This window comes from Salvelinus namaycush, chromosome 19 (assembly GCF_016432855.1).
Source record: "Salvelinus namaycush isolate Seneca chromosome 19, SaNama_1.0, whole genome shotgun sequence".
In the NCBI taxonomy this organism is placed as follows: Eukaryota; Metazoa; Chordata; class Actinopteri; order Salmoniformes; family Salmonidae; genus Salvelinus; species Salvelinus namaycush.
The window spans coordinates 17,798,070-17,820,486 of NC_052325.1; the positions used below are offsets into that span (position 1 = coordinate 17,798,070).

The window sequence follows — 22,417 nt, forward strand, 5'->3', positions numbered from 1 at the left end:
ATTAAGATCCTACATCTGTATATAGGGAATATGGTGTCCATTGTGACACACAGACTGAGATAGTTTCCATCTGAAGCTCTTCAGTGTGTCATGGTTGGTTAGCTGAGTTGATGGTTTCTGATGACTCATCCTTGTCAATTCATTTTCCAGATCCTCCTACTCCCCCACGCTGGATGAATGTCATCACCATCACCAGGAACAGTGCTGAGCTGAAGTGGACAGTACCAGAGAAGGATGGTGGTTCACCCATCACCAACTACATTGTTGAGAAGAGGGATGTCAGGCGTAAGGGCTGGCAGACAGTGGACACCACTGTGAAGGAGCTGAAGTACACTGTCACTCCACTGAATGAGGGCTCCCTCTATGTGTTCCGTGTGGCTGCTGAGAACGCTGTTGGACCCAGTGAATTCTGTGAACTGGAAGACTCCATTATGGCTAAAGATACTTATAGTAAGATCATAGTTTATGCGTATAGTATTCTGTAACTGTTGTTCACTTACAACATGCATAGGTTGTTAAGTACTGTTTCCTATTTTCAGCTACCCCTGGACCACCATATAATCTCTCTGTCAATGGCGTGTCAAAGAGACATGTTGACCTGGAATGGGACGCCCCCAAGAATGATGGTGGCAGACCAGTTCTGAGGTAAAGATGGATCAACTTTAGTTTTTAGGAGTGTCATAGAGTGTCATATTGTCATATAAGCGTGTTTATAACATTTGGGAATATTTTCGTGCGTCAGATACTCCATTGAGAAGAAGGAGAAACTTGGCACCCGCTGGGTAAAGTGTGGTAAGACCTCAGGGGATGACTGCAAGTACAGAGTGACAGACGTCATTGAAGGAACCGAGGTTCAGTTCCAGATCCGCGCTGAGAATGAGGCCGGTGCTGGACATCCTAGTGAACCAACAGAAATCATTGCTATTGAAGATCCAACAGGTGGGTTTTTATCCATTTTTAAAGTGAAAACTGTGTTTTATGGTTACATTTGTTTGACTTGCATGAGTAATTTATTAGGTATTGTCTAGTTCCCAATGAAGCAACCCACATCTCCAAGATTATAATTATTGTCTCTGCATTGCCTTTTATAGGTGCATCCTCTCCTCCAATTGAGCTTCATCTCACTGAAGCCAGCAGAGACCATTTGTGTATTGCTTGGAGACCACCAGAGAGAACTGGTGGCAGTGCTGTAACTGGCTACCATATCGAGCTGTGTGAGGCTGGTACTGAGAAGTGGATGAGAATCAACTCTCGCCCAATCAAGGAGCTCAAATACAAAACAGAGGAAGGCATCATCCCAGAGAAACAATATGTCCTGAGAGTCCGTGCCATCAACTCTGTTGGAGTTAGTGAGCCATCTGATATCTCTGAGAAGGTCTATGCCAAGGACCCTGACTGTAAGTAAACCTTCCATAATGTATATTTCCCATTCCATAATAATAGCCTTCCCAGAAATGCATGAAATACTGATATCTGATTATATTTTTCCCTCATGAAGGCATCCCAACCCTTGAGTTTCAAACAAAGGACATTGTGATTGTTGAGGGAGAGAAGTGGCATCTCCCCATCCCATTCAGAGCAGTGCCCAAACCCAAGATCACCTGGCACAAAGACGGAAAGGAGCTGAAGGACGATGAGAGAAGGAGCTTCAGACAGGAGTACCTCTCCTGTCACCTGGAGATCGAGAGCTGTCTGCATGCAGACTCTGGCCAGTATAAGGTCACCCTGGAAAACTCCCTCGGAGCTAGCAGCGGAACAATTAATGTTAAAGTTGTTGGTACGTTTCAGTGTCAAAATACTATTATATTACTATACTATTATATTCCATGGTGTCCCTAATAGCGTAATCATTACATTTTACATATTTGATCCAGAAAATATTTGAAATTTTGGTTACTAGTACAGGCATACTACAACTATCAAGATCGACTCTTCATATCCATGTTTATTTTGACAGGCCTGCCCGGTCCCTGCAAAGACATTGTTGCCAGTGAAATCACCAAGAGTTCTTGCAAGGTTTCCTGGGATCCTCCCAACTATGATGGTGGCAGCCCTGTTCTCCACTATGTGCTACAGCGCAGAGAGGCAGGCCGGAGGACCTTCGTCAACATGATGTCTGGAGAGAACAAGGTCAGCTGGCCTGTCAAGGATCTGATCCCCAATGGAGAGTACTACTTCCAGGTCAAAGCTGTCAACAAGATTGGTGGTGGGGAGTATCTTGAGCTCCGCAACCCTGTGATTGCAGAGGATCAGAAGCGTGAGTGAAATATTTATTTTGTGTCCAAGGAATACATTGATTGAAAAACAGGTGCAACTCTTGCTCACAATTAAAGTGAATTTTATTTTCCAAGCACGCCTACATTTCAAAAGAGGTGTATTGAATTTATGAAATGTTCCTTTTTCAACATTTAAGAGAGCCCTGACCCTCCATTGGATGTTGAGACCCACAACCCTACTTCCAAGACTATCACCCTCACATGGAAACCTCCTATGTATGACGGGGGTTGCAAGATTATGGGCTACGTTCTGGAGAAGATGATGAAGGGTGATGAGAACTTCACAAGATGCAACGACTTCCTTGTGCCTGTGCTGTCCTACACAGTGAGGAATCTCAGGGAGGGAAAACAATACCAGTTCCGTGTACGAGCTGAGAACGCTGCCGGAGTCAGCGACCCATCACACAGCACACCAATGGTGAAGGCTTCTGATGCTGTCGGTAAGGAAGGATACATCTTGTTCAAACCATCCCAATGCTACGATTTTTCAGACCGGTAATTTGTCATTTCTAAATGTGTTTGTTTTCTTTTCAGAAACACCCAAGGTGTTCCTCAGTGGAAGCCTGCAGTCCGGTATGAGCATCAAGAGAGGTGCTCAGATCAGACTGGACGCCAACATCTCTGGATCCCCATACCCTCAAATCACATGGTACAGGAACGACGTTGTCATTAGACCAGAAGCCATGAAGAAGAGACCAGAAAAACCCATTGTTAAGAAGAAGAAGGAGGAAAAGAAGGAAGTGAAGGAAGGAGAAAAGAAGGAAGGAGAAGTAAAGGAGGGTGAAAAGAAGGAGGTGAAAGATGAAGAAAAGAAGGAAGTCAAGGAGGGAGAGGTTGAGGTCCCAGCTACTGAGGCCCCAGCTGCAGAGCCTGCCCATGAGGAGCCTGAGGAGGAGGAACTCCCTGACTACCCAACCCTCCAGGAACGTCTCACCATCCATGACAAGAAGAGGGGAGAATCCTCTTGCATTGTCAGGGACACCATCAGGGGTGACCACGGAGTGTACACTATCAAGGTTGAGAACGACCATGGTATTGCCTCTGCAACTTGTGAAGTCAATGTGCTAGGTGAGATATCATCTTCTTTTAACATTTATACGTTTTTTTATTAATTTAGTAGGGTTGTTGCCGCTCATAGTTATTTTTCAACCACATTTTGGAAACCTAATATAAAACCTCATATTTTACTACTTACAGATGCACCTGGACCTGCAATCAACTTCCGGTTTGAGGAGATCAGGAAGACCTCTGTCATCTGCAAGTGGGATCCTCCCATGGATGATGGTGGCAGTGAGATCCTGAACTACACCTTGGAAAAAAAGGACAACTCCAAGGTGGAGATCGGATGGATCACCGTAACCTCAACGCTCAGGGGATGTAGATACCCCGTGACCAAACTGATAGAGAAGAAGGAGTACATCTTCCGGGTCACTGCTGAGAACAAGTTTGGTCCTGGACCACCATGTATTTCTAAGCCACTTATTGCCAAGAATCCATTCGGTAAAGCATTTATTTTTAAGAGTTTTATCATGACATTGAAGCCTATAACATTCCAAATCAGATTGTAATAATGATGTCAGTACAACCAGTTTTTCTCATCTGCGTTAGTTAGATTGTACTTTGTTCTTACAATTGTGATTTTAACTTCTTATTCTAGACCCACCAGAGGCTCCTGAGAAGCCTGAGATTGATGGCATCACAGCCAACTCCATGCTGGTTAGCTGGGAGGAGCCAAATGACATGGGCAGCCCCATTCTGGGTTACTGGGTGGAGCGGCGTGAGATCAACAGCACCCACTGGACCAGAGTCAACCGGGTTATTTTGGAGGATACGGAACTTAACGTGGAAGGCCTACTGGAAGGTCTGACATACATCTTCAGGGTGGCTGCTGAGAACCAAGCTGGGCCTGGGAAGTTCAGCATCCCGTCTGATCCTATGACATGCCAGGATCCAATCTGTAAGTCAACAAGATTATGATACCATACCTTTTAATGTCCATTTGCATGGAAATTCATTTTGAGGTTAAGCATACAAAATAGACCAAATCAATACACTATAATATAATACAACACTGATTCATTATGATTCAAGTTCCATTATCTAGCAATGATCAAATACAATATGTCATCGTTGATGTGTTTCTCACATAGTGCCACCTGGGCCACCGTTCCCAAGAATCATTGATACCACTGAGTCTTCCATCGACGTGGAATGGGATCCTCCTGCCTCCAACGGAGGTGGAGACATCCTGGGATACCATGTTGACAAAACCGTAGCAGGCACCAAAGACTGGTCCCGCTCCACAGAGAGACCCTGGAAGACCCGGGTCTTCACTGTGTATGGAGTCAGAGAGGGAGCCAAGTACCTGGTCCGTGTGATCGCAGTCAATGGAGCCGGTGAAGGAACTCCTGGCTTGACCGAATCAGTCTTAGTCAGAGATCCTAAAGGTATAGTAAACAGTAATCAGAAAGCTTACAATGTCAACAAATGTATGCTTAATACAATACAACAATGGAGGCTTGTGTAACATTGAATTGGAGGACGGGCTCATAGTAATGGCTGGAATGGAATGAATTGAATAGTATAAAATCCTGCTGTTCCATTCCAGACATTACTACTAGTCGTCCTCCCTTCATTAGTCTCCATGAAAATATTCAAGCGTCTTTGGGTTTTTGAAAAGCTCTATATAAGTCCCATGTATTATTATTATTACAACTTAGCTAACATTGATGAACGTTGATTGTGTCTACAGAGGCTCCAGTGGTGGAGCTGGATCTGACTGTGAGGAACGGCGTAATGATCAGAGCTGGGGAGCCACTGATTCTGCCTGCCCTGGTCACTGGTAGACCTCCTCCAGACATCAAATGGACCAAAGATGACGGTCCACCGGACAAAAACCACGTCGAGATAGAAAATGTTGGAAAGGAAAGCATTCTCAGTATCAAGGCTGCCACAAGAAAGGATCCTGGCAAATACCAGATCAGTGCCAGGAACAGCAGTGGAATCAAGTCTACATGGACAAGGGTTGAAGTCATGGGTAAGTATTTTGGATTCTGTATTAGCTACTGTATATGACTGTATATGACATCACTAGAACATTTTGAGCATATTTCACATTTGGATGTACTTTGATGACGTTAAGCTAGGAGTAGAGTTAGTGGATAGTTAGTTGAATAGTTTTTAATAGTTAGTGGAACATCGATAAACCATCTGTTGGGGACTATCAAAATAATAATAATGTGTCGCCTTACATGTTGTAGACTAGCACCCTGTCCAGGGGTGTTCTTCAAGCTGCCTCACTGTATAGATACAGGAGATAGGCTCCTGCACTATGGGCCATTCTGGCTCAGACAAAGCTACTTACTAACTTACACACATGTTGTTTTACTTGGATGTAACACTTTGACTTATCCTCTGTCAGATGTTCCCGGGCCTGTGCTGGACCTGAAGCCTGTGGTGGTAACCAGGAAGCTGATGATTCTGAACTGGTCCGATCCTGATGACGATGGCGGCAGTGATCTGACCGGCTTCATCATTGAGAGAAGGGATCCCAAGATGCACACATGGAGACAACCCATCGAGACACCCTCATCTAAGTGTGAGATTGTGGGTATTGTTGAAGGGCAGGAGTACATCTTCCGGGTCGTAGCGAAGAACAAGTTTGGCTGTGGCCCTCCCGTTGATTTGGGTCCTATTGCTGCAGTGGATCCCAAAGGTAATGTCTACATATTGTTGCGTCATGAAAATGTTTTCTGTGCAGGTCAGATCATTAATAGAAGTCAATCACTATATTTTCATTGAAGCTCCACCAACTTCACCTGAGAGATTCCACTACACTGAGAGGACAAAGACTTCCATCAGCCTTGCCTGGAGACCTCCCCGCAATGAAGGAGGCAGTCCAATCTTGGGCTACTTTGTTGAGAAGAAGAAGCACGATGCCCCAGCATTTGAGCCTTGTAACACAGAGATGTGCAAGGACCTCTTCATGACCATCGAGAACCTCGAGGAGCTGTTTATGTATGAGTTCCGTGTCAAGGCTGTCAATTTAATTGGATCAAGTGAACCTGGAATTCCACTCACCATTGTCATTCAAGATGATGAAGGTAAGTCCTCCTAGTTCTATGTTCTTGTTTTGTCCCCCATATGCTAAAATAGTAAACACATTGAATTGAATTTAATTTAATTGGACTGAATTTAATTGAATAAACTTGTCACTGAGTTGCTCCTTCTATTTCAGTTCCTCCTACTGTGAGGATGTTGAAGACCTTCAAGGGAGATGCCATCACTGTCAAGAAGGGAGAGCCTATTGAAATCCCTGCTGAGGTGACTGGTCTTCCAATGCCCAAGGTTGAATGGTTGAAGGATGAGGTGATTATTGTAGAGCCCACTGAGACTCTGTTGATGGACACCAAGGAGATCAACAGAATGCAGTGCAATACCAAGCTCAGTATCCCTGCAGCAGCAAGACTGGACAAAGGCATCTTTACAGTGATCGCCTCCAACCGTCTTGGGACGGCTAGTCACACCATCAAGGTTAAGGTGTTAGGTAAGTGATCTGATATTATGTATATTTAGTGAATCAGTATAGACAAAGCAATTAGCTCACTTTTCTGCAAGAAAAATAACATAACAATTAGCAAAAGGAAGATATTGTAGTTGACTGACTGTTTTCTGACCTTTTTTTCAACTAATTGTTGTTCACAGACCGTCCTCTGCCACCTAGGAATGTGAATATTGGTAACATCAAGGCTGAGTCCTGCCAGCTAACCTGGGACGTGCCAGAGGACGATGGAGGAAGTGAGCTCACTAACTACATTGTTGAGAAGCTGGACATTCTTCCTGAGGAGGAACCTGAAGAAGAATATGAGGATGAGGAGGATGAGGAGCCTAAGCCTAAATCTGAGCCTAGACCCATTCCTGTATGGACGGTGATCACCAACAGCATCATTGAGAAACGACTCGGGGTCAGTATATGTGTGAAAACATGAAACAGATTGATATAATATTTGGTAACATTTTAGTTCAAACCTGCCGGTATAATGCTTAATAACAGGCCTTAAGCATGTATGGTAGAGGTCTTCACTGCTCCACCTGTACCCGAATACCAGAGACCAGCTCCGGTTAATTAACGTAGGAGAAAAAAAAGCTTTTCTGCTGTTTCCCTCACACGGATTGGACCGGGTCTGGACCCGACCGGGGTCAGGTCTGGTTAGGTCTGTTCGGACCAGGTCTCTATCTTTTAAAAATGTATTTATTTAGGTAGGGTCCGGGTAGGAATGCCCCAGTTCATTTTCACATTTTTGGACCTGTGAAGACTTTATAATGTCTTAAATGGAGGCATATAACATGTTGTCTCAAATCAAATTTTATTTGTCACATGCACTGAATACAGCTAGTGTACACTTTACCGTGAAACGCTTGCTTAGGAGCCCTTCCCAACGATGCAGAGTAAAAAAATATATAGTAACACAAGAAGAATAAAATAAACAAGAATAGAGCTATATACAGGGAGGCCCAGTACCAGATCAATGTGCAGAGGTACAAGGTATTTGAGGTAGATTTGTACAGTAAATGAACGCAGGATAAAGTGACTACTGTAGTCATCACGATAGATAATAATAAGAGTAAAGTAACCTTTTACAGCAGTGGGCTAAATCAGAGTCACACAAATCTACTTTTTCTTTGTAGTCTTACACAAATCTACTTGTCAGATATAGATTTGAAATGTAATTAATTTTGTGTGTGCCTCCCTCACAGAAGACTGAAATATAACAAAACCGTTTGAGATATAAACACCCGATTTTCAGCGTTTTCTTTTAAGTAATGTTTTTTAATTATGAAAAATATCAAAAACATTACACCCATGAGGCCACTAGAGGTGGTGATTTGGTCATTTGACTTCAGGAAAGGGCTACAGAATAGAGTAGCAGCAGCAAATGACGTATGTGAGTGTGTGTGTGTGTGTGTGTATGTATGTACAGTACCAGTCAAAGATTTGGACACACCATTCAAGGGGTTTGCTTTATTTTTACTATTTTCTACATTGTAGAATAATAGTGAAGACATCAAACTATGAAATAACACATATGGAATCATGTAGTAACCAAAAGAAGTATTAAACAAATCAAAATGTATTGTTTATTTGAGATTCTTCAAAGTGTCCAGTCTTTGCCTTGATGACAGTTTCGCTATTATTCTACAATGTAGAATGGTACTGGTACTGACTGGTACTGTACGTGTGTTTGTGTTGTGTTGTGTCGGTATGCTTGTGTGTGTGTGTGTGTGTGTGTGTGTGTGTGTGTGTGTGTGTGTGTGTGTGTGTGTGTGTGTGTGTGTGTGTGTGTGTGTGTGCGTGTGCGGGCGCGTACACTGAGTGCACAAAACATTAGGAACACCTGCTCTTTCCATTACATAGACTGACCACATAGACTGACCAGGTGAATCCAGGTAAAAGTTATGATCCCTAATTGATGTAATTTGTTAGATAAGTTTAGATGAAGGGGAGGAGACAGGTTAAAGAATGATTTTTAAGCCTTGAGACAATTGTGTGCCATTCAGAGGATGAATGGACAAGACAAAATATTTAAGTGCCTTTGAACGGGGTATGGTAGTAGGTGCCAGGCGCACCGGTTTGTGTCAAGAACTGCAATGCTGCTGGGTTTTTCACTCTCAACAGTTTCCTGTGTATATCAAGAATGGTCCACCACCCAAAGGACATCCAGCCAACTTGACATAACTGGGGGAAGCATTGAACTCAACACCAGCATCCCTGTGGAACACTTTCGAGTCCATGCCCCGACGAATTGAGGCTGTTCTGAGGGGAAAGGGGGGGCTGTACCTCAATATTAGCAAGGTGTTTTTAATGTTTTGTACACTCAGTATATGTAGTGTATGTGTGTGGGTCAATGAGTGTGTATATGGTATGTACTGTATATATAGTCTAGTGAGTGTCAGTGCGCTCAGTGCAAGATCTAGTCAGTGCAGATAGTTTGGGTACCATTAATTGAGTATTTAGCAGTCTGGCTATTTAGCAGTCTTATGGCTTGGGAGTAGAAACTGTCTCGGAGCCTGTTGGTTTGAGAGCCGATGCTGCGGTACTGTTTGTCGGACGATAGCCGAGTGAATAGTTTATGGCTTTAGTGGCTAGAGTCATTGTCAATTTTTCGGGTCTTCCTCTGACACCGCCTGATATAGAGGTCCTGGATGGCAGGGAGCTCAGCCCCAGTGATGTACAGGCTGTCCTCACCACCCTATGTAGCGCTTTGTGGTCAAGGGTAGTGCATTTGCCATACAAAGCAGTGATGCAGCCAGTCAAAATGCTCTCTATGGTGCAGCTGTATAACTTTTTGAGGATCCTATCTTTTCAGCCTCTCTATATGCTGTATATCAAAGGAAACAACAGTGACATAGATTGCAATAGGTGGAGACAGTATCATGAATGCTAATAGTGGACTTCATTTAATGATTTACTAAATGTTTCCAAATGTCTTTTCAAAGGTTTGGAATCTGGAAACAGGTAGCCAGTGCCAGTTCAGAGTGAGAGCAGAGAACAGGTATGGACAGAGTGACGCCTGCGAGACAGAGGCATCCGTCATCAAGGATCTGTACGGACTCCCTGGTCCTCCAGAGAAACCAAAGATCGCAGAGCACACCAGGTCCTCCATGCTTGTGACATGGGACCCTCCACGAGACAACGGTGGATCCACTATCTCTGGCTACTGGCTGGAGAAGAGGGAGAAAGGTTCGTCTTATTGGGCTCGGGTTAATAAGGCCCCGGTGACGAAGCGTGCTCCTAAGCGCTGGGAGTTCCAGGTCGTTCGTATGATCGAGGGGTCTGCGTATGAGTTCCGTGTCATGGCTGTCAATATTGCCGGTACTGGACCCCCCAGTGGACCTTCCGATCCTGCATACGCAGTGGACCCTCTTAGTAAGTGTTATTCTCCCTTTTTCTACAGGTTACAAGAACATGACTATTCTTTTAGCTGCATTGGAAATTGTTTGGAAGAATATGTCAGTATGTGCCCTATTGACAGACACAGGGATGCCATGTAATAACCAGAGATGGTGACCTTGATGTTTTCCCTCTGTGCCCCACAGTGAAACCCGGCATGCCAGCACCACCAGAGGTTGCAGACAAAACCAAGCACAGTGTCAGCCTCACATGGTCTCCACCTGAGAAAGACGGTGGAAGCGCCATCAAGGGTTACATCGTTGAGATCCAGGATGAAGCCTCTTCTATTTGGATCAGAATCACTGATCTAGAGACTCTGCATGAGACCACTGAGATCACTGTCCCAAGTCTCAAAGAGCTGAAACACTACAAGTTCAGAGTCACAGCCGTCAATGACATCGGCGAGTCTGACCCAAGTCCCAAGACAGAAGTCCTAATTGAGGACGTACATGGTAATTAGACCTACCTATTCATCCATTTTGTAAAAATGTGTTTTTTTCAAGTCAGCAGTCAAGTTTTAGAGATTAACCACTTTCAGTAAAGCAAAAACCTTCATAGATGGATCATATGATACAGAACACATGCAAAACTAATTTGACTGATGGAGAAAATACTAAAAGATAGTTTTGGAGTGAAGTTTTCCTTCAACCAGTAGTCACAAGTTTATTGTTGTTTGTTTTAATGATGCCTTTTTATATCACAGTGGAGCCGAAAATCCATATTGATTGCGTTGTGGAAGATTTTCTCTGCGTCCGGGCTGGTCATTCCTTCAGAATCCCTGCCATCATCAAAGGGCGTCCCGTTCCTAAGGTGACCTGGGAATTCACTGGACCAGCAAAGACCCACAAGAAGAATCGCCTTCATGTCCTTCCAGTTGACTCAGAGGTAAGGCATAGTACAGATACAGCTACCATACATCAAGGAGAGAGGAAGTAACACATAACCCTTGTTATAAGTAGTAAAATAATCATGTTGTCTGACCTTGATGTATAAATATGCCGATTTGACCTTTCTTACCAGGAGTAATGAGTTAATTTTCCTTTGTTTAGCTTGAATCTACTGATACTACCTCAAACATCACTGTACCTGTGTGCTTGAGGACCCACTCTGGACGATACACCATCACAGCCAAGAACAAGGCTGGACAGAAACATGTCAACGTCAGAGTCAATGTTCTCGGTCAGTGATAAAAATGAAGGATAGAAAAGATAGACACCCTTACACTGTCAAAAACCTGGGGAAAAAATAAATAAAGGCTCATATCCAAATGTACATTATGTATTAGGGCATAAAACATTAATGAGAAACACAACACGTATCCCATATAAAATGTATTAACGTCTGTTGGACTTCTGTTTTCAGACGTGCCTGGTGCTCCTCGAGAGCTCAAAGTGACTGACATCACCAGAGCTACTATGAGGCTGATCTGGAAACTGCCTGCTAACGACGGTGGCGAGAGGATCAAGAGTTACTTCATTGAGAAGAAGAATGTGACAGGAAAGGCCTGGACCATAGTAAACCAGTGCTGTTTCAGCCAGGCCTACGTTGTGGAGGGACTGCTGGAGGGACAGGAGTATGTGTTCCGTGTGCGGGCAGAGAACCGTCTGGGAATGGGACCTTTAACTGAGACCACTGAGCCTGCTAGGGCAAGAGACCCCATCTGTAAGTTTGAAATTAATTACTAACAAATTAAAATGTACTCATGGTAATATTAATTTGGAACAAAAGCATCTGCTAAATGGTATACAGTGTATATATATATACACTACTGTTCAAAGGTTTGGGGTAATTAAATCAATTTAAAAATCCGCCCTTTCCAGCTACTATAGTAATTTACAACATTAACAATATCTGCACTGTATTTCTGATCAATTTGATGTTATTTTAATGGACAAAAATGTTATTTTCTTTCAAAAACAAGGACATTTCTAAGTGACCCCAAACTTTTGAACGGTAGTGTATATATAGTAATAATGCGTAATATGTACACATTAAAGTTTGTGAAACGTAGGTTACACCGTGTACACCTTACTAATAAGTTCCCATTTATATTCCCATTCTTTATTTTCAGACATACCTGATCCCCCAACCCACGTCAAGGTCAATCTGGTCACCAAGGATACAGTGACCCTGACATGGGTGCCACCTAAGAACAACGGTGGTTCTCCTGTGAAGCACTACATCATAGAGCGCTTGAGTTGGGACACCAGCGGCCCGGAGAAGGAGACATGGAAGCAGTGTAACAAGCGTAATGTTGAGGAAACCATCTTCATCATTGAAGATCTGAAAAATGGCGGAGAGTATGAGTTCCGCGTCAAGGCTGTGAACGAGGCTGGCCCAAGCAGACCGTCGGCCACCGCTGGACCAGTCATCATCAAGGACCAGACATGTAAGTAAAAAGCACAGTTAAGAAAAAGAAAGTTAAAGAAAGAAAGCACACTAAATTCGCTCTGAATGATTTAATGGGTAAACCACCAGCATTTCAGCAGACAGTGCATTCTTCAGGATGACAACACATGTATGCTGTTGTAAATGCTTCTAAATAAGACCCATTTTGTTTAAAAAAAATTGCTATGAAAATAAAAATGTTGGATGACTTGTACTGACTCCATCCTCCATTGTTTAGGTGCTCCTACCATTGAACTGAAGGAACAGATGGAAGGTGAAGAGGGACTAGATGTCCATATTGTGGCTAGGATACATGGCTGTCCATTCCCCTCCCTCGTATGGCAGAAGGCTCCCATTGCCAAGCCTGAAGACAAGGCTGTAGTGCAATATGATCAGCATGTCAACAAACTGATCATTGATAACAAATGTACACTGCTGATCCAGCAGTCCAAGAGAGACGACAGCTCCCTTTACGCTATCACTGCTAGCAACAGTCTGGGAAAAGCCTCTAAGGACATCAAACTCACTGTCCTAGGTGAGGAACCTCTCTCTGAATGTATTTCTTTCTTTCTGTTTGGTTAGTCCTCTTGATTGTGTTGTAATATGACACCATTTCCTCATTTTCTTCCTCAACTCAGGACGACCTAGCGTACCAGTCGGGCCGATTGAATTCAAAGAGGTGTTTGCCGAGAGGATAACACTTGCATGGAAACCACCTAGAGATGACGGTGGTTCCAAGGTGACAAACTATGTAATTGAGAAGCGTGAGGAAAACAGAAAGTCATGGGTGCACGTTTCCAACGACCCCAAAGAAGGCCTGTATACAGTTCAGAGGCTGACTGAGGGCCATGAGTATGAGTTCCGTGTCATGGCTCAGAACAAATATGGAGTTGGCCCACCGCTGTACAGCGAACATGAGAAAGCAAGGAATCTCTTTAGTAAGTTGAATGTACTATTGTATTATAAGTCAATGTCACCGTGGATATACAGTATTTCTTCTAACCAACTTCTAAATGTTCCTCTCAACAGCTGTCCCTGGCCAAGTTGAGAAGCCCTTAGTGGAAGACGTGACTCTTGAGTCTATGGTGATCGTCTGGGGCGAGCCAAAATACGATGGTGGATCTCCAGTTAGTGGTTACTGGCTGGAGCGTAAAGAGACCACGGCTAAGCGCTGGACCAAAGTGAACCGCGCCCCCATCAGGGTCATGCCCCTGGGTCAGGAGTATGAGATCACTGGTCTGCAGGAGGGAGCAATCTACCAGTTCCGTGTGACCACAATCAACGCAGCTGGAATGGGACTTCCCAGTGTCCCATCGGATCCTGTTCTTTCAAGAGACCCTATTAGTAAGTTAACGTATATTGTGTGCATCCCAAATGGAATCCTATTCCTTATATAGTGCAGCATAGGGCCTTGGTCAAAAGTAGTGTACTAAATAGGGAATTATGGTTACTTTTGAGGCGCAGAAATATAGTTTTTCTTAAATGGGAAGGGTGTATTTTTCTATTTTCAATGTATTATATAGCTATGTTGTTTCTATTGTTTGGCCTTCTGACATTGTAAATGTCATGTTGTTTGTGTGTAGCTCTCCCCGGTCCCCCAACCCCCAAAGTAACAGACTGGACCAAGTCAACAGTGGATCTGGAGTGGATACCACCTTTGATTGATGGTGGATCTAAGGTCACTGGTTACTTTGTTGAATACATAGAAGAGGAAAAAGAAGCAGAAATAGAAAAACAGAAGGCAGCGGAAGCAGACAAAGTAGTAGTAAAACAGAAAAAAGTTAAGAAAATCATATTCGATGAAGACGGAAATGAAATATCAGAATCAGAAGAAGAAGAAGAGGTAGTAGGGATAAAAGACGGATGGGAAAAGGTAATTATCTAATACAATTATTTCTCGAACGTGTTCTTTTACAAACTATTTTGATCTTAAATGCAACAACATTGTAAATGCAACAACCTGGTAAAGTCTAAATATATTCAAATAATATAACATTTAGTGTGTCAATGTTTGTAAAATCGTATTTATTTTTTTCAGGCTAAAGACAAGGAGATTAGAAGTACTAAGTTTGTTGTGTCTGGACTGAAAGAGCTGGGAAGGTACAAGTTCAGAGTGAGGGCAGTGAACGCTGCTGGCGTCGGTGAGCCCGGTCAAGTGGCCGAAGTGATTGAATGCAAGGACAGAACAAGTAAGAGACAAGACAACTATGATATGATATACAGATTGATTATCCATTTGTTAGGTCCATGATAGGGCCTCTGTCCCAAATGGCACCCTATTCCCTGTATAGTGCACTACATAGGGAATAGGGTGGCAGTTGGGTTGTAGACAGAGTGTATGCCATCTTAAACCAACACACACTTGTTATTTTAGTTGCCCCTGAAGTGGACTTGGATGCCTCAGTGAAGGAGAAGATTGTAGTCCATGCCGGTGGTACCATCCGCCTCCTGGCCTACGTGTCAGGCAAGCCTGCGCCAGAGATCACATGGAGCAGAGATGACCAGCCTCTACCAGCAGATGCTAAGGTTGAAACCACTTCAATCAGCTCTGCTCTGGTTATCAAAAACTGTAGACGCCATCATCAGGGTATATACACCCTGAGTGCAAAGAATGAAGGAGGGGAAAGGAAGAAGGCTGTCATTGTGGAGGTGTTGGGTAAGAAACAACTTTACTTCTTCTTCTCGTTGGTAAACTTCACTATACCTCAGGAGATATACGGGGCAGTATGTATCAAGTTTCTCGGCGTAGGAGAGCTGATCCAGGATCAGCACTCCTACTCTGAGACGCTTTGTGAATACAGGCCCAGGAGTTGAATGGTATTGAAAACTTGTTTCACGTGTGTTTCTCAGATGTTCCCGGCCCAGTTGGTCAGCCGTTCTCTGGTGTGAACCTCACCATTGACTCTTGCAAGTTGACCTGGTACTCCCCTGAAGACGACGGTGGCTCAGCCATCACCAACTACATAATTGAGAAGAGAGAGTCTGACCGCATGGGCTGGACAGCGGTCTCTTACACGGTCACCAGGCACAATGCTGTGGTCCAGGGTCTCATCGACGGAAAAGGATATTTCTTTAGAATCGCAGCTGAGAATATCATCGGAATGGGTCCATTTTTTGAATCAGAACGACCAGTTCTCATCAAAGACCCTATTTGTGAGTTCCTGCCTAATACCCGAATGACAGCGTTTTAATTTGCTGTTACAAAAATGTAACGTAAGTGTATACAAATCCAGCAATTATTTATAATATTCCATTGGGCCTGATGGGATGTTTGTGTCCTTTTTCCATGCTAGCTGTTCCTGAGCGTCCTGAGGATCTAGAAATCACAGCCATCACCAAAGACTCCATCAGTTTGGCCTGGAGACCACCTAAGTACGATGGTGGTTCTGAGGTTACACGTTATGTGCTTGAAGCTCGTCTGATTGGAAAGGATAACTTCACTAAGATCGATACTGATGACACGCTGATGGATAGGAAGTTCACAAAGGGAGGTCTCAAAGAGAATTCCACCTATGAATTCCGTGTCAGTGCTGTCAACGTGATTGGTCAGGGAAAGCACTCTTTCTGCACCAAGCCAATCCAGGTCAAGGAAGAACTTGGTACGTGTTGAATAAGGGTTAGATAGTCATTCTAAATCTTTATAAATATATTGGTGAATGTTATTTTTTTTATAAAGTAAAAAAATAATGGAAAACATCACTTCTTTGTTCTTCCATCCTCAGAGCCCCCAACGATCGACTTGGACTTCCGTGACAGACCGGTTGTGCGTGTGGGAGACGTGTGCACCCTCCAAGGCCGCTTCACTGGAAAGCCAGCACCTACAATAACATGGACAAAGAACGAGGAAGAGTTGAAAGCAGATGAGGAGGTCACAATGACCAACACTAGTAAAACACTGTGCTTGGCTATGCCCAAGGCTAAACGCGAACACAGCGGCAGATACCAGGTGGTTGTGGAGAACATTGTCGGCTTACGTAAAGGAATCTGCAGTCTCACTGTTGTTGGTAAGTTGGTGAGGGTGTTCTTTGTTGTTCTTAATTGACAAACCTAATGTCACTTTTAATTAACCCTTATAATCAAAATATGTTTGATTATTGACTATTGATTGATCCATATCTGATAGATGATTAATGATAAAATGCAAATATTTTCTCTCAGATCGCCCCCAGCCTCCAGAGGGCCCAGTGGTCTTCAATGAGGTCTACAGGAACTACATGGTGATTTCTTGGAACCCTCCTCTGGATGATGGTGGATGTGCCATCTCCAACTACACCATTGAAAAGAGAGACACAAACAGAGACCTCTGGATGCCGGTGACAACAGCTTGCACCAGGACAACATGCAAAGTACCTAAGCTGATTGAGGGCAGAGAGTACATCATCAGAATCTGTGCTGTGAACATTCACGGCATCAGCAACCCACTGCTGTCTGCCGAGACAAAGGCTAAGGATGTCTTCAGTAAGCTATTAGATAAATACTGAGAATATATAAGTTACGTCCATAACGGCACCCTATTCCTTATATAGTGCACTACTTTTGACAAGTAAGGAATAGAGTGCCATATGGGATGCAACCATACTATATTTTGTCATGAATGCATTTTGCTACAACTGATCAATTCTCTGTCCCATTACAGAGGTGCCAAATGCACCCAAACAGCCCATTGTAAAGGAGATCTATAAGGATCAAGCCCTTCTGACTTGGGAACCACCTGCTGATGGTGGGAAGCCCATCACTGGCTACGTCATTGAGAGGAAGGAGACCATGACTAATAGATGGACTCGCGCATCCGGAAAGGACCGCATCTTCCCCAAAGTGGAGTACTTTGTTCCAGACCTCCTCGAGGGCTGTGAATATGAGTTCCGTGTCATGGCTGAGAACGTTGTGGGTCTCGGTGACCCCAGCCCTCCATCAAAGCCCATCTTCGCCAAAGATCCAATTGGTAAGTGACTATGCAAAAGTAAATTAATACTTTACAAAATTTCTATCAAATTTAATCAACTGTTTCTTCCCTCAGTGCTTCCAAGCCCCCCTGTGCTGCCAGAAGCTTTAGATTGGACAAAAGAGTCTGTCTCACTGTCTTGGCAGCCACCAAAGGACTGTGGCAGGGGCAAGATCTTCGGCTATCTCGTTGAGTTCACTAAAGCTGGAGAGGAGTGGCAGAAGGTGAATCAGACTCCTGATTCCTGCCAAGAAACCAAGTTCAAGGTCATTAACTTGGAAGAGGGAGAATATTACAGATTCAGAGTAACTGCTGTGAACTTCGCTGGTGAATCTGAACCTGCATACACCACAGATCCAGTGAAGGCAGAAGACAGACTTGGTAATTTTACATTAAAATATTTTTCATAATTTCGGTAATACATTATCATTGAAATAAAAAACTGAATTATAACATATCGTTTTTCTACCCCCAAAAGAACCTCCTGAATTGGATGTTGAACTCGGTATGCCTCGTGAGTTGAAAGCCATGGCCGGAACCCATATCAATCTATTTGCTGGAATCAAGGGAATTCCATTCCCCAAAGTCACATGGAAGAAGGACGACGAAGACGTCCCCACAAGAGTTGACATTGAGATCAATCCGCTAGGATCCAAATTGGAGATGCGCTACTGTGCCCGTTCTGACTGTGGCGACTACACTCTGAACATTGAAAACTCATCTGGATCAAAGACTGCCACATGCACAGTCCTCGTCCTGGGTAAGGGATTTTTCATTTCTTTCAGAAATAAATGAAGACAGATGTAAAGTGTTTGGCATGCTGGGTTGCTATAATTATGTTATTCTTTACTCTTTACACTATTAGACAAACCTGGTCCAATCCAGCACCTGAGGGTTTCAGAGGTGAGAAGCGATTCAGCCTATCTCTCCTGGAAAGACCCTGAGGACAATGGAGGAGCACGTATTACCAACTTTGTTGTGGAGAAGAAAGATGTGGCAGCCGCACAGTGGGTGCCAGTGTGCTCTTCATCTAAGAAACGAAGCATGATGGCCAAGCACTTGATGGAAGGAACATCGTATTTGTTCCGCGTTGCTGCTGAGAATCAGTTCGGCAGAAGTGAATACATTGAAACAACCAAAGCCGTCAAAGCCATGAATCCACTGTGTGAGTATCAATCAAACCAAATACATTAAGACCTACGGGTGTATTGTTATGTACGTGGTATCTTGATAACTAACTTGACATCTGTAATCTAATCGCATCTCATCTAATGTGTGGTCTATTTTCAGTCCCACCTGGTCCACCAAAGGACTTGCACCATGTAGATGTCGACAAGACGGAGGTCTGGCTTGTGTGGAACTGGCCTGACCGCAACGGAGGTAGCAACATCATAGGTTTCCTGGTTGAGTACCAAGAGGAAGGAGAGAGAGAGTGGGATGAATGGAACACCGTCAGCATCCCTGAGAGCCACATTACTGGCCTCGAGGAAGGAAAGACTTACAGATTCCGTGTGAGAGCGGAGAACGCTATCGGACTGAGTAGACCAGACACCACTGTCCCCGTCCTCTGCCAGGAGAAGCTTGGTGAGATTTGCTATATATTTACTTAATGGTTTGGTTTCTCCAACAGAGATTAATCCTAGTTGTATACTAAAAAGCAAGTTTAATAGAGATTCTCCATTGAAAGTGATTCTTATTACAGGACTAAATTACAGGACTTAATCTGTGTCCAGGAAACCGCCCATATATGTATTGATTTGTAGACAACATAATTGCCATCATCAAACACATTATAACAATTAACCTACATCTTCTTCTCCATCTTTTCACAGTGGCTCCAATCGTTGAAGTTGAGGCCAAGCTGATCGAAGGGATCATTGTGAAATGTGGAAGCACAATCAGACTCCCTGCTATCATGAGAGGCATCCCTGCGCCTACTGCCAAATGGTCCATTGACGGAGCAGAAATTGTACCCGAAGGCGCAGTTAAGATTGAGAGTGACAACTATTCAACAGTTCTCAGCATCAATGAGTGTATGAGAACCAACAGTGGAACCTATATTCTCACAGTTTCCAACCCTGCAGGAACCAAGACTCTGGCTTTGAATGTGACCGTTCTTGATGTGCCCGCTGCTCCCATTGGACCAATCAATGTCCTTGAGGTTACTCCTGAGTACATGCTTATTGACTGGCGTTCTCCAAAGGATGATGGTGGAAGCCCTGTAACAGGTTACATTGTTGAGAAGAGAGAGGCTAAGAAGGAAACCTGGGGAGGTGTGAGCTCTGGTAGCACAGCTACAAAGCTTAAGATCTCTCGTTTGCAGAGCGGTGTTGAATATGTTGTGCGTATCCGTGCAGAGAACAAAATGGGTATCGGCGCTCCTCTTGAAAGTGCACCAACTGTCGCCCAACACACGTTTGAACCCCCTGCCCATCCTGGCAAACCAAACACATGGGACATTGCAGAAGATGCTCTCACTGTTGGGTGGACCATGCCATTGTTTGATGGAGGCAGTCAAATCACTGGATATATAGTTGAGCGTAAACACAAAGGCGGTAAATGGATCCGTGTCAACACGACACCCTGTAAGGATCTCAGAATCAGAGTACTTGGTCTCTTTGAGGGAAATGAGTATGAATTTAGAGTTTTCGCTGAAAACATTGCTGGTTTCAGTGGACCTTCTGCCATATCAGACCCAGCAAAACCCTGTCGTCAAATTAAAGCTCCTGGACCTCCAGTTAACCCCAGAATCAAGGACTACAGTAAGGAAAATGCAGACCTAGTCTGGATTAAGCCCAACAAAGATGGAGGCAGTCCAATCATGGGCTACATTATTGAAATTCAGAAAGTTGGCGGAGAATGGGAGATCATCAACAAGGATGGTCACATTAAGCAGTGTGCTTACAGAGTTAAAGGCCTTGAAGAACACTCAGAGTACAGGTTCCGCATTAGTGCTGTAAATATGATTGGAGTTGGAGAGCCTAGAGAATGCCTTGGATCGGTGGTTGCCAAAGACATCATGATACCTCCAGAGATCGAGATGGATGCCACAAGCCGTGAGTGTTTGACTGTCCGAGTTGGACATAACATCAACATCATCGGTTACGTGAAAGCCAGACCCGATCCAGAGATTATCTGGAAAAAGGGTGAAGACGTTTTGGAAACCGCCAAGCACACAACACTAACTCAGAACTTGCCTGTTGTTCAACTGAGAATAAAAGAGGCAACCAGAGCAGACCATGGAAAGTATGTTTTGAAGGCTAACAACTACAGTGGTGAAGCTGAAGCTACAATAACTGTGAATGTGTTGGATAGACCTGGACACTGTCAGAATCTGAAGGCCACCTATGTGACCAAAGACTCTTGTATGGTGTCCTGGGAGAACCCTGTAGATAACGGAGGCTCTGAGATTACAAACTACATTGTTGAGTGCCGTGAACCCAGTGTGAGGCTTTGGTCAATGATCTCATCTGACTGCACTAACCGCATGGTTAAAGCCAAACTCATGGAGGGCCACGAGTATCTCTTCCGTGTTTGTGCTGCGAACAAATGCGGCCCTGGGCCTACAGTTGAGACAAAACAACCAACCCTTGCCATCGATCCCATTAACACGCCTGGTGAGCCAGAGAACTTCCACGTAACCGACGTGGGTAAGAACTTTGTCTTCTTGAAATGGAGGAGGCCAGACTATGATGGTGGAAGCCCCAACATTGGTTACGCTTTGGAGAGCAAAGAAGCAGGAGCGGCAGAATGGGTGCCATTACACGAGGATCTGATTACAAGTACATTCTTCATGGCTGACAAGTGTGTGGAAAAACAAACCTATCAGTTCAGAGTGCAGACATGCAATGAAGGTGGAGAAAGTGACTGGGTGAAGACTGGTGATGTACTTGTTAAAGAGGAGATCCAGAAACCAGTGCTTGATATAAAGTTAGCTGGAGCCCTTGTGGTTAAAGCTAGAGAGTCTATCAGAATTGAGGCTGGACTCAGAGGAAAGCCTCAACCAGAGGTGAAGTGGGTGAAGGACAGGGCCACAGGAGATAACCCCAGAGTTAGTATTGAAACGGGCACAGATTACTCAAAATTCCTTTTGACCAAATCCAAACGTACTGACACCGGAAAATATGTTGTTACTGCCACAAACTCTGCTGGAACCTTCACTGGATACGCAGTTGTTCATGTCTTGGATGTCCCAGGGCCTGTGAGAGACGTGAAGGTGTCTGGAATTGGAGTAGACAAATGTAGAGTTGCATGGGATCTCCCAGAAGATGAAGGTGGATGTGAAGTTGATAGCTATATCATTGAGAAATGTGAGACAAGAAGAATGGTCTGGTCCACATACTCTGCTTCACTTGTCACCAACTATTGCAATGTTACCCGACTAGTAGAAGGAAATGAGTACATCTTCCGCATCAGAGCAGAAAACAAGATGGGGACAGGTCCCGCAGTGGAGAGCAAACCTGTCACAGCTAGGACTCAGTTCAACAGACCTGGACCACCAGAATCACCAGAGATCACCAAGATCGGCAAGGAGGAAATGACAGTCGTATGGGCCCCACCAGAGAATGATGGTGGAAAGTCTATCACTGGTTATATCCTGGAAAGGAAAGAAAAGCGTGCTGTCAAATGGGTGCCATGCACAAAGAGTACCATCTCTGAGAGACGCATGAAAGTCAGCAACTTAATTCCCAACCACGAGTATCAGTTCCGTGTCAAGGCCGAAAATGAAGTCGGACTGGGAGAGCCAAGCAAACCATGCAGACCAGTAGCAGCCAAAGATCCAATTGGTACAGCATTTATGCATTTTTGAGACATTGTTATTATTATTATTATTATTGGTTATGGATTTTCCCTGTTGGC

General features: G+C 44.1%; 1 pseudogene; it reads left to right on the forward strand.

The window, feature by feature from the left end:
* The window catches only part of LOC120063920, a 178,527-nt pseudogene that overhangs the window by 101,737 nt on the left and 54,373 nt on the right, over positions 1-22,417 (forward strand).